The sequence below is a fragment of the Passer domesticus genome, chromosome 2 (genome assembly GCF_036417665.1).
Source record: "Passer domesticus isolate bPasDom1 chromosome 2, bPasDom1.hap1, whole genome shotgun sequence".
Taxonomy (NCBI): Eukaryota; Metazoa; Chordata; class Aves; order Passeriformes; family Passeridae; genus Passer; species Passer domesticus.
The window spans coordinates 6735310-6748188 of record NC_087475.1 but is presented as its reverse complement, the minus strand read 5'-3'; the positions used below and the strand labels follow the sequence as shown (position 1 = coordinate 6748188).

The 12879-nt window shown below is 41.8% G+C and overlaps 1 long non-coding RNA gene across 1 annotated transcript in view; it reads right to left on the bottom strand.

Annotated features, from left to right (window-relative positions):
• LOC135293162 (uncharacterized) overlaps nt 1-12879 on the bottom strand; it is a 32372-nt gene that overhangs the window by 5009 nt on the left and 14484 nt on the right. The window lies entirely within an intron of this gene.

Here is a 12879-nt window from a genome sequence, read left to right as displayed (position 1 = left end):
AAATACCTTGAAGCATATGAGATTTTTCCAAGCTGGGCCAACTTCTTTTTTTTGGGTTGTATTTTACGTCAGCTGCACCACATGAAATGTATAAATGCATGGAAAACTATAAAAAATTGCCAAGACTGATGTGATAATCTATTCTTCTTAACTGTTGTGAACGCTTCCTATGTCTTGCATTTTGTTAAAGTGGATATATTTATTGTAAGCCCAGTGATTTGGCACTTCAGAGGTAAAAAGCTCTTTACTCCCATCCATAGGTAAAAAAGGAAAGAACAAGCACAGCACTGCTTTTTGTAAGTAAGCACAAAAATGCTTCAGGCAGGAGAGGTCTCCTGCTATCAAGTAGTGATAACCTGGGGGGGACATGCAGCTCCCGTTTCCAGAGAGCTGCTCTCCAGGGTTTCTCCTGCTGCACAGCACAGAGGTGATCAATTTGTGCTCACCCACAGCAGGTGAACAATTACTGTGGTTTGCCAACTCCAAGAACACCACCTTGCACCTTTCCTCCTCCTCTTCTCATGCCATACCCTGCCCCATTCCTGCCTGCACGGTCCTGACCCTTCGTTTCTTCTCTTTAGTTAACTCAGCTCTTTTGGTCAGGAAACAGCTACACTTTTCTTCCTTTTTAACAAGTTATTTTTCTGCCTGGCCAGGGAACTGCACAATGAGTCCAACAAGCCCTGGAGCTGATGCACTGATGCCTTGTTATGAGTCTGGGCTCCTGGCTCCCCTTTCCTAGGGAGCAGCCATCTCTCACTGCCCCTCAACACTGCAGTCCAAAAATCCACAGAGTAGCAGGGCAATGCCTGCTGAGCCTGCAGCCTGATGTAGGATGTGGCAACAGCTGCTTGAGAAATTTAGAAAAGCACTGGAAGTTTCTCCTGAGGGTGTTATCCCACCAAAATCTCTCCATATTGGGTGTCAAGAAATGCATCTCATCTGGCTTGGCCTTGGGGACCCCTATGACAGCACAGTACCTGAGGTGTCAAAGGACCTGGCTGCCAAATGAGAAAAAAATCCCAGACTGTAAATCTTGCAGCCAGGAGCTCCAAGGAGAACAGTGTCCTTTTCTCCCCTTGCTGGTGAATGAAGGAAAAGCCAAACTGCAGAGACCTCACACAGGCAAAGTGTGGTGGGCTGGGAGCACTGGGGAAACGCCAGAGCTCCCAAAGGATGGCAGAGGGATACAGAAACCTCCTGGGATGGAAGAGCTTCTTTCTAAGCCTATGCAAGGTTCCTACACACACTAAACACTGGAAGAGCTGGCCTCTGGGAAGGGGGACAGGAGTGGCAAAGGATCTGCTGTGCTTTATTGTGTGGGAGATGGGGACATGCACATGGATGATGTGGAGAAGTTGCATTCACCTGCTGGGCATCCACACATGGGAAGTGTGACATTGAGTTAACTCAGACTGCTGCTAAAGGTGCTCCTGGTATTCATGGGTACAGAGTGGCTATGCTTTCCCAAGCTGATGCTTCTTCCCCTTTTCTGCCCTCTTAAAAGCTGTTTTCCTTGCTTGTGAGAGGGAAAGAGCTGCTTATTCAGGACACAGTATAAGGAGCAGCTGCCTGCAAGGCTCAGCTTGTGGAGACTGGATGGGTTTGACATGGTCAGGTGCTGCCTCCCACAATTTGCTGCACAATTGTGTCCTCCCACGCATGTGGGGCCTGACTGCTGCTCTTCACCTTTATTAATTTAATTTGAAATAGCATGTGCCAAGTTCAACAAGAGCTTAATAGATTCTTTATTGCTGGGGATTTTTGATACCAGATCAGTCAGATGTCTCTTGGGTGTGGAGAGTCAAGCCCTCAGGAAAATAACAGACCAATGATTCCTGAGGAATCATCCAGCCTTTGTTTCTGCTTTTCTTTGTTGACTTCTGAAGAGAGTAGAATCTGGAGGAAAATTATGGTAATATATAAACTCTGCCCAATAAATGTTTGATATAGTGTTTTGCAAACCTTGCACAGCTATTCAAGACTGCTAGATACTCTACTACTGCCTTCTGGGAAAATATAGGTTTTCTTCATTATTTCAGTCTTACCTCATTACTTCATTATTACTTCATATTACTTCATGTATTACATTGGAATAAACCCGAATGCATGTACACCAAAGATCAGAAATCAGACTGTTGGCACTGACTCAGACAGTTTTCAGTACCAATTTACTCTTAGAATGAAAGCTTATGGCTTCATGCTTTGGTCTTTTCATTGCCCCAGATTGAATTGTGACCAATCACCCTCCTAGTTCATTAAGAAACACACAAAATCCCTTCCACTGAATATTCTTTCTTTTCCCCTCTTACTAATGTGTCCCTTTAAAAAGCGCTGAAATCTAGAAAGCAGAAAAAACATAATATCAAATTTTAAGCCATTCATATCAACTCCATTAGAAATGTTTTGTGTATCCAAAGGCATGTATAAGTTGCAGTCTTTGGACTGGTGTTCATTAGTGGTTTCCAAGTCCCCACTTTCTTTGGCCTGGACTTGAAAAGATACAGTCTGGGCACAATAATCACATTATTGGGACTAAACAGGACACCTTGAGCCCCTTGTAACTCTTCCTGTTGAAGTCAGTGGGTGGCACAGGGGCTTTGCTCCCCTTTGCAAGCGGGACCAAAGATGAGTGTCTTCCACATGAGGCAATCCAAGAAGTCCTCCTCAAAACACCCATTACTGGGAATGGAAAGACCAGGTGTTAAATTCATCCCCACCAGCATGACTCTTGAAGGGAAATGTGCAGTGCTGCCTTGGATGATACATCCATGGATTCACTAAATTCAATAGCTCAAACACCTTCTCCCAGCGCTCGCTCTGCTCGCTTCCAGTTGGCTCCTCCAGCACGGCTTTGCAGCAAGCCAGATATTTCATTTACAACACAGAGGTGTATGCCTGAACATATTTGCAGGCCAGGAGGGGATTTTGGCTGCAGAGATTTTTTTTCTAACAAGGAGTTAGAAAGTTCCTGCCTGCAGTTGGCAGAGGTGGCTTGGTATGGGTTAAGGTGCCAACTCAGCTGTGCTCAGCCTCTGACGGGTGCAGGCAAGTGCTTTGCTGAGAGGGTTTCTGGGTCACCTCTGAGGTGTGCCCTGCTTGTAAAGAGACTGTGAATCTCCCAGGAAGAAGTGGGGATACATGCAAGCTGCTGAATGTATGAAGCAAAGCATCTGATTGAAGTGCCAGAATGAGAAAGGACTGTGTTTTTCAGAAATAAATTTTTTCTCTGTCCTGGATATTTCTGAGTTGATTTTTTTGTTTGTTTGTTTGTTTTGGTGGTGGGTTTTTTGTTTGTTTGTTTTGGCTTCTTTTGTTGTTTTCTTCTTTTTCTTTTTTTCTTTTTCTCTTTTCCTTAAACTGTATAGGAAATAAGAGAAGAGTGTGATGTGTTTCTTACTGATGTTAAGTTCGGCTTGCGGATGAAAAGCTGGCCCAGGTTCCAGCTTTCACAGCAGGTTTGAGAAGTCTGTATCTCATGCTATTAAAAGTGACTGAATCTTGGAGGTTTATCTCAATTTCACATAAATTTGAATAACCCAGAAATTTAAATCAAGTTGCAACAAAAATTTAAAGAGGTTTTCGATTCATGGGAAGTTCTGTTTATAGAGTCATTTCCAAGCAGATTCCAGCTCAAGTTGTTCAACTCTCATTTTGCAAGTATTTTTTAAGAGATTCTCCCTGCTTGTTGCCTGGTTAATAATTGCCTTTCCAGTGGACAGAAGACCCAGCTGAGGATACTGTGGACCCACAAGTAGAGCTGTAGTATTTGAGGGCATTCAGAGCTAGATTTCTGTCCTGGCTCATATGCATAACAGAGATCTGGACTCAAATGTCAAGAGATCCAGAAGTCCCGAGGTGCCCATATTTATGGTTTGGATTTATGTTGAAGTTCAGTTTTACAGGAACAGTAAATGAACTAAAGCAAGGAAGGGAAGTGTTACCAAAACCAACTTTCAGGAAGCCACTATTAGCTTCTTCTGTGAACAGAGCCAAAAAAAGAAATGTATTTTAAACTACCATCACCTTTCCCCTCCCCTTATCCATCACATTCCTTTATTATTCTCTTATAATCTCTTTAAACTTATATATGACTCAAAAATAATATTTGGTAAGCACACTCATATTCTTTTCATCAATATTTTATTTTGAAACATGTTGAAGAGTTGTGTTGCACAATAAAAAATGTCTCTCTCTCTAAACATCATTTTCTAATGGGCTTTTTTATGTCCCATAAAATCTGCTAATTTTTACTTGTCCTCTCTTGTCAATGAAACAAACTATTATTTCTTTCTGCAGAACCAAAGTGCAAACAAGAATGTCTGGAATATCAAGAGTAATGATGTACAAAGTCCCTTCTGGCCCCAGCTTCTATTGAAAAATAATTGGATGAATTGGTGATGCTTACATTTCATCTGGCCTGCCACTGTGAGTAATTCCATGGTGCCTTCTTGGCCAAAGTTCAGCCATTTAAGCACTTGGTGAAAATCTGTTTGGATGGACTGGGGGTAGGAACGTGACAGATAACAGCAGAGGAAGAGTGAAAGCCCTTTGGAATCGTGTTGCATATGTTGTCACAGCATCTAACCCTGTGCAAGAGGCATCCTGGTTGTGACTTCAAGTTTCTGCCACAGTGTGAATGACAAACGACGGGGATGTTAACCATAAAAGTCAAGCTGGCCTGGATACAAGCTGCAATGTGATGGGCAAGGGAATTCAGATGGTGGAACAGGCCCTTGTGTGGTATAAATTATTGTGGTACCATGTGATGCCAGTGGAGTTATGATTTACCCAAAGAAATGCCTCTTTGCCTTGCCAAGAAATCATTATATGGGCTGTCACCTCTCAGAATGGATAAATGAACTAGAACTAAATAGATGCCAGCTTGCCAGTGTTCTTATTGGGGTCATAATTTGCTACAAAATTTTAATAGGAAACAATTCATAGAAGAATTTTTTTGTTTTCTTCCAATCTCTCAGACAGTAATTGTAAAATGTGTGTGTTTCCTTTTGTCTTTTAGTTCATTTGTTTTCAGTGACTTTTTCTTCTGTTCCTTTTGATGCCTTAAGTTTTAGTTTTCATATTTTCCAGATTCTGTACTGCATTAGTATAGAACTCTGAATTTCATATTAAGCGTTAGCAAATTCTCTTCACAGTTTAATTAGATAAAACAATCATTTTCCAGATCGAGAACCAAGGACACCGTTGCAGCTTCAGGCTCAAAAAGTGCAAACATCAGCACATGGAGGAGAGCAATCATGGAGGTTGGAACTTCATAACCTCGAGCTGTAATTGGACAATTAACCCCAATACACAAATGGACCAAAACTTGTAAAAGTGTGAAAAGCTGTGACCCAGGAGCCCATCTTCATCTTAGGTGTAGCCTCAGCCAGGCTCTTGTACTGCCCAAGGTGTAACCTTTGAAGGCCTTCTGAATAAATCCCTGCTTTATTCCTTTAACACTGTCCAGCCTCTGTTCCAGGTAGCCTCTCAAGGCATCACTTCCTGCCTTATTGTTGCTGGCTTTTGGAAGGTTTTGTCAGATTTTCTCAGATTTGTAGATCGTCAGAGAAGAAAGAGATTTGGGAGAGGACAGATGCTCCACAGGGGTGGTCACAGGGAGGTGAGAGCAGGGTTGATTGGTGCTGTGAGGTGGGGACATTATTCCTAACCCCTTTGCACAGGCAGCTCTTGGGCTGATTTCTCCTGGGTCTGGGCAGTCCAGGCTGCAGCCTGGGAGGGGGAGAGAGGGAATTACAAACAGCAGAGTTCCCCAGGCCTTCCCACTGCATGATGAAGTGAGAGGGTGAACTTTAGAAGAAGGAGGTGACCTCTTCCTCCTGCTCTTTGGAAGATAAAGGTGAAGAACCATGTGTGAGGTGGAACCAGCTCCTTGTTTGTCTTGAGCAGGCACTTATTTCCATGTGAATAGTTGCATTTGAGCAATGGTTTTCTGTCATCTTAACTCAAAAGTTCTGTACCTTCTCTGTGATTTCTTATGGGCAGCTCCTCAGAGTAATAACTTCTTCTTACAGCACAGCCAACTAACTCTAACTAACTTCTGGACCAGCCAACCTACTCTTTTACAATACCCATCCTAATTGGACCTAGCTGTGGCCTATTAAGGGCAGGCCTGTTGCTAATTCTTGGTAATTAGTGCAGCTGTAACTCCTTAGGGGTGAAATTACCTTCATCACTATCTCTATTCTCCTACATTCCATCTGTCCACAGTTTTGGGGTTTTTTTGGTAGCTCGGAGTTTGTTTATTTTTTAACAAAGCTTCCCATAATGAAGTATCCCATGGTGACAGCACATCAGCCAGCAAGTGCACCCCTCAAGGGATGTGAGGCACCAAGCTTTGCCTGTTCATGCCTAAGGTGTGCATGCAAGGCTGACAGACACAGCCTGGTATGTGCTTTCTCAGGGCAGTCTGAAAAGGTGGGGACTTGACTTCACCCTGGCAGTGTGGTAACTGCAAGAAGGGAAGTGGGAGGGCTGGAAAGGATAAGTCTTGTTTGGAGTGGAGTCTTCTCAGACAGCCCCATGACTTCATATGAAGTTGTCACACGCCGAGTCATTATTTTGGACAGAAATGCAGCCCAGGCAAAGTCATGGTCTGAGCTCCAGACACACAAATGGGTATCTGAACTTTCCTCTCTACCCAAATAAATGAATACATAAACCCAACACACACACACAAACTTAACCCAAGTGATTCAGAGTGGGTAATTCAGGGATTAACTAGAAGGATCTCTGGTCATTTTATGGTGCTCCTCATCATGCACACAAATTCAAATTATTTTCCTATTCTGGTAACTTCTAACACAGAGGAGAACTCACAATCTATGTGACTTGAAATGCAATTAGAATAATAAAATAGCAGGTTGGAAAGGACCTCAAGGATCTCTGGTCTAACCTCTATGGGTAAAAGTGCAGTCTAGACAAGATACCCCAGCAGCCTCCCCAGCTGCATCTTGAAAGTGTCCAATTCACCACTTCTTTGGGCAGATCATTCCAATGTCTGATTGCTCACATTGTAAAATTTTTTCTCTTGTTTGTAATCAAAATGTCTCCAGGAGTAACTTGTACCCATTCCCCCTTGTCTCTTCCACGTGGAAAATGGAGTTCTCATCCTCTTTGTAGCCACCCTTTAAATACTGGAATACTTAATGGCTGTTGCCTTTCAGTAATGTACTGCATTCTGAAGAATTGAGATTCTTTTGTCCTTTTTTCATAAAGCATCTCTTGTTTCCTTCACTTAGTTGCAAAAATGTTACCTGTTAAAGGCTCTTTCCCTGAAAGTTATCTATGGACACTTTCCAGATAATAATCTGTGAAGCATCTTGAGATTTCCTCAAATTTCATTATTAAATGGATTTCTGCAATGGTCTGGGGGATTTGGGATGATGTTTTCCTCAGGAAGAGACAAAACTTTTATCAAAACAGGGTAACTGCAAGGGCTGACCAATTTGGGGCTGAGGAGCTCCCAGAGGAGGAGACAGTCTCACTGTTAGAAGCCAGGGTGTGGAAGGATGTGTAAAGGTAGCAGCCAGGTGGTTTATGTTCTTGTTTATTCTGTATGGGAGCTGTAAAGAAATGGGATAGTGTGTCTTGGCACGGAATGAATAAGGAAGCTGAAAATGTGATTTTGGGGTGGGGAAAGAGCTCGCAACAATGAGGTTGTAAAAACAACTCCCATAAAATATATCTTGGTCAAGTTCAGTTCTGCTTTTTGTGAAATTAGAGAGAGCTGATCTTACAAAAACAAGTGCTTGTTGAGGTTGCTGTTGTATGGAATTGGCGTGTGCTGTTTTTCTAGCAGACTCTCTTCACTGTCATCAGAGTGCAATTTCTCTAGAGTCGCTGTGGGATGCAACAGATTTCTTGGAAAAGAAGGTTGTGTTGACACCCACAGGCTAGTAATGTTTTCACAAGAAGGAACATGACTTTACATTCGACTCTCTTGAAAAGAGATTAGCAACACTGTGATTTATAAGAATTGCCAGGATTTGAGGTTGCTTTTTCTCCCCTCTCTCTGAATCTAAGCTCCAGCAGGTAGGTGTTAAGTGAGTGAAGCATTTCTGGCAAGATTTATGTGCCCATACAGTAGAATGGGAGTGAAATCTGACAGTCTAAAGGAGGGGGAGCAACTGACAAATAGAGGGGGTGGAAAAGGCAGATTGGCTTGGATTTTTTCTTTCCTTTTCCTTTGCAGTCAAAACCCTTTGAGACTCTTCACTCTTAGGTTGAAAATTTCCTTTGCACAGACACTTCCCTCCCTTGTCCTTTTGTTCTAGCAGTAAATATGGGTCCACAGCATGTACATGGAAAGCAGGCACAGCCAAGGCTAAGTCTCCCTGAAATAATGTCTTTCCTAGAAACAGATGAGAAACATTTTCCCCAGAAATGAGATATCTCCAGTGATGAAGTTCTCTTAGCAGAAAGAAGCCCTTTCTCACCATGGAGCCTCTCAGTTAAGTAAACAGTGCTAAAAGACAGCCTGTCCTCATACAGGAGAGTGTTCCAGCCTGAGCAGCAACAAAAGCCTTTGCTTTTCAGAAAGATCTACCACCATCCTGCTTGGTTGTGTGGATCAAATGGGTGCTGAACAGCCCGTGATTGCAGGACCATGGTGGTCAGCAGTTCCAGGACTTCTTGGCTGTTAGATGGGGAGCAACCTAGAGGTGTAAGATAGTTGATATAGTTTGTAAAATCCCCAGAAGCTCAACACTTGATGAATAACAGATTACAAAAACCAAAATGAGCAGGAATAGTTCCATTAGCCCCACGATTCCTACTGAGCAGTACTATAGGAATACAAAATAGGGAAAGAGTTCAGATGATAATGGCATTCTTCTGGCTGCAAAAAGGAGCATTTTCAAAGACTAAACTACTGAATATATATTTAAATATCAGAACTTAATTTTATTTCTGAAACTGAATCTGAAAAACATATCCTGAACCATGGGTGAAAATAGAGGGAGAAAAAAGCCATACTTGCTAATTGAGTCTTGCTTTTATAGCCCATGGAAAAATATAGACACATGGATAATGGACAATCTACTATCTGAACAAAATCCAAATGTGCAGTTATGCCTAGGTTCAAACAAATTTGGAGTGTCCATTGGCCACAGAAACCCATCACCTCACTCATCAGAATAATATAAAGGACTTCAGAGTAAGATACATAAAAAGGATTTCAGAGGAAACACTTTGACTCATGTGGTGTCTCTTATGCACATCACAAAGAAATTTGCCACCAGTCCTAAAAACCCCCACTGCTACAGCCTCTGTGTTTGTGAGGTGACTGGAGTGACCTCCTGCTTGGGACTACTTCTGAGAAAAACAGTGAGTACAAATAATCTGGAATCTTCTGTATTTCTCCTCTTCTGTGACAGCCTTTAAGGATTTGAAAACATCCTGCTCCTCGGTGAGAACAACTTGAGATTTTTTTGAAGCTTCACTGGAAAATGAGAAAGACTAAAAAAATTGTGGTTTTCCTGAACTGCCAGTCACCTAAGGATGAAACAGAGAAGACATCAGGACCAAGTTCTGATAACACTGACTGGTCACTCAATAGAACACCATCAGTGGGAGACCATGAACTTGCTCCATCCTAAGAGATGATTGCTGTTTTGGGACTGTGGAGGACAGTGTGGCCAGGTTCAGATCCCTGTGTAGACAAAAAGCTCAGTTTTGCTCTGTCAGTGACCTAACCACTGGTGTCTTGGCTAAGCTGAGCTGCTCTCCTTCTTTGGATGCAAACACTTTTTCTGATGAAAGCTTAAGCAAAACTGGTTTGTTTCTAAAAAAGATTTATGTTCTGACAAATCAACATCTTCCAATTAAAAAAAAAAGTGTGTATCACTGGAAAATTCCCATTTAGCACTACTGATGAGTAAAAAGTTTTGCTTTACAGATGGAGTTAATAATAGTTTATAAGCTAAAGTGAAAAGGATTTTGGGTGAGCTTCCTAAAGAGGAAGTGAGTCACTGTCTCGGCAGGAAAAGTGTTCCAGATAGGCAGGGCTGGACAAGTTACAAAACACCCCCCAGCTGTGTGGAGTCACAGGGAGTGGACAAGGGATTATTGCATCCCAGATTGCAGAAAACCAGGAATTAGTAGGGGGCCTTGAATTCCCCCAGCCCGTGTGTCTCTAGGTATGGTCTTCTCCCATCTCCCAGCTCAGAGCAGCTCAACTGAGTCATCCCGGGGAAGGCGTAAGAGCTGGGGAAGAAGCAGGTGTTGCAGATGGGTGGGTGATTCAGTGGATGGTGTTATTCCTACTGAGTCAATGCTGAAGCAGTTTGTAAGCAGGAAGTTGGGGACACTGTGTGGCTACAAGATCTGCTTTCTAAATCCAGTGACATTCAAGGAGTCTGCGGTTCCCTCAGTATGCTTTCCACGGGGTGAGTTGCTTTTAGTTGTTCTTGGGCACAGCATTTTCAAAAGCAAAAACTAGAGAGGCATTTTTAAGGTGTCTGTCAGTGGAATTTACAATCTTGACAGCCCAGGTCAGTTTTGATGATGGTATTTCTACATCAGGAAGGCATTTTTGGAAAACAGAGTCCTATATTCTTGTGACTGGCTTTGCAACCCTCCCACTGGTTCCTGGAGTGTCTGGGTTGAACCTTTACATGGAATTCATCTTAATGAGAGCTCTGTATATTTTGTATTCTGCAGAGCACCAGGAATGGTGCTGGCACTCCTCAGGTGTACTCAGTGACCACGAAAAGCAAGTTCTCCATGGCCATCATACCCTTTGAGGTGCCAGTATTGTCTTACAGAAGAAAGGTGGAGCTGCTGCGTCTCCTCTGACTTGCTTAATTCATTGAAAATGTAATGTTCTAAAGTTCTCAAGTAATTTAACTTTTCAGAGAAGAGATGATATTTCACTTTCTCCACGTGTGTACACAAGTCAAAACTGCACACACTGTACAGCACAGAGGAAAAGATTTAGATCTTCGAAGTCACTGCTGTTTCCTCTGTCCTTTTTGCATTTGGGTGTCTCTGTTCTCCTGGTGGAAACATTACAGGTTTGGAAGGTGGGTTATTTTTCCTTCCACTCTTCAGTAATTCAGCACTTAGCCCTTCTGTTTCCTTTTATTCCAATGAATTTCTAATTTTTTTTTTTTAATTTGATAGCATATTTCCCTCCAGTGAAGAAGAGGGAAAATGAAAATATAATTACTGAATCTCATAAGAACATCCCCAGGCTCTGGTCCATATGGAGCCTGGGAGGATGGCAGATATTTCTGTGCATCTCTGCAATGGGATGAAATGGTCCAGAAATGGGTTGGCAGAGGTAGCCTTCCAACTTCTTGTGCAGAGAGCAATTTCTGGGGGAACCACACTTTCTGGGGACACAAACTCACTTAGCCAACCATTCCCTCTGAGGCTGAGGAAAATGAAATGGCCAGTTTTCCTTAACTCATGTTTGACATTTGTACTTACTGTTTTTCACCTATTTTATCAAGCACTTATGTTTTATTGGCTGAACTTTTGATCCATTTCTCCTCTGCCATCTCTTCTTCCTTCACAGAGGTCTGGGTGCCCACAGGAGCACAGTGGAGTAAGATTTAGAGAGCAGATTTCAGATGGGCTCCATTTCTGGAGTGCACTAATGACATACACTTATTGTTGCTTGCTTATTATTGTTTTTTCTAAATAGCTATTTTTGCTCTTAAAGGATTTAATTCTGTTTTTACTAAGAACAAAATCATCCAAATTGTTATGTAGGGAAAACTCGCTTCACAAGATAACAGGGTAAATCTTGACGTTATGTTTCTTTTAAAAATTATATAGGTTTTAAAAACCATACTGTTTCTAAAGCTGAAATGCTATAAACTCCAGTGTTTAAGCACTGGCCTGAATGCATTTGCCTCACTACCTTTATGCTTTTTATTTTCATAGGTAATTTGTTCAACATTATGGAGAAAGTCTCTGTCTAAGCCTGAAAAAACCCCAATTCCTCCAGAGTACTGCACAAACAGCAGCCACATCCCAGTCCAGCCCAGTGCCCATAAAAATGACAGTGATGAGAGCAGCTAAAGCAGAAGGACTGCCAGGATCCAGAATCTTCCCACTACCTTTTGCTTTATCATTTTCATCACAGCCTTTCTTTCCTAAATAAGGATATATTACATTTTTATTTCTAGAGAAGAATTTAGGCAAAATCCACAACGTTAAATAAGAATTCAGTTACATCTTCCCCATCTCTTTATGAGATGCAAATCAAATCTTAGATGGGATGCAATTTCCTTTACTTCTTGCCCTCTTTCTAAACAAATCTAGAGTTGAATGACTTGTCTTGAATTTATATCAGTTATTATTCAGAGAACAAAATGACGAGTAACAGCATGTATCAATTAAATTTTCCTCATCCACATCCCCAGCACTGTTTTCCAAGTGAAAGCAATGAATACAATCTCTGCTTTCATAAGGTTTCTCTGTGGTAAAAGTGTTCCATAATTGCTTCCTACTGAGTTTAGCCCCAGTTTCTTTACTGAACACCTTTACTAGCCAGGTACAACAAGCAGAGCTATCACTGAAAATTAGACAGTAAAGTAAACTCTAATGAAGTGAAAATCATTATTTTTAATGCCTGTAAAAATCTCATGATCCTCCCTGTTTCCCTTAAAATGTCGGTAATTTTATATTTTTTTTTTGTTACAGGTCAGGAATTAAAAGATTAAAAACAAAAAAAGAGAAGACTACTATTATTTTTGTACTACATATTAGTCTGCTGGACTTGACAATGTGTTTTCTGATGTCCTAGCTCTCAAGCCCTTTGAACCACTGTAAACACTGCTGGAGAGTTGGAAGAATGAAAATAAGGCACTGATTGAAAAAAATACAGAAGAACCAGGCTGATCATTA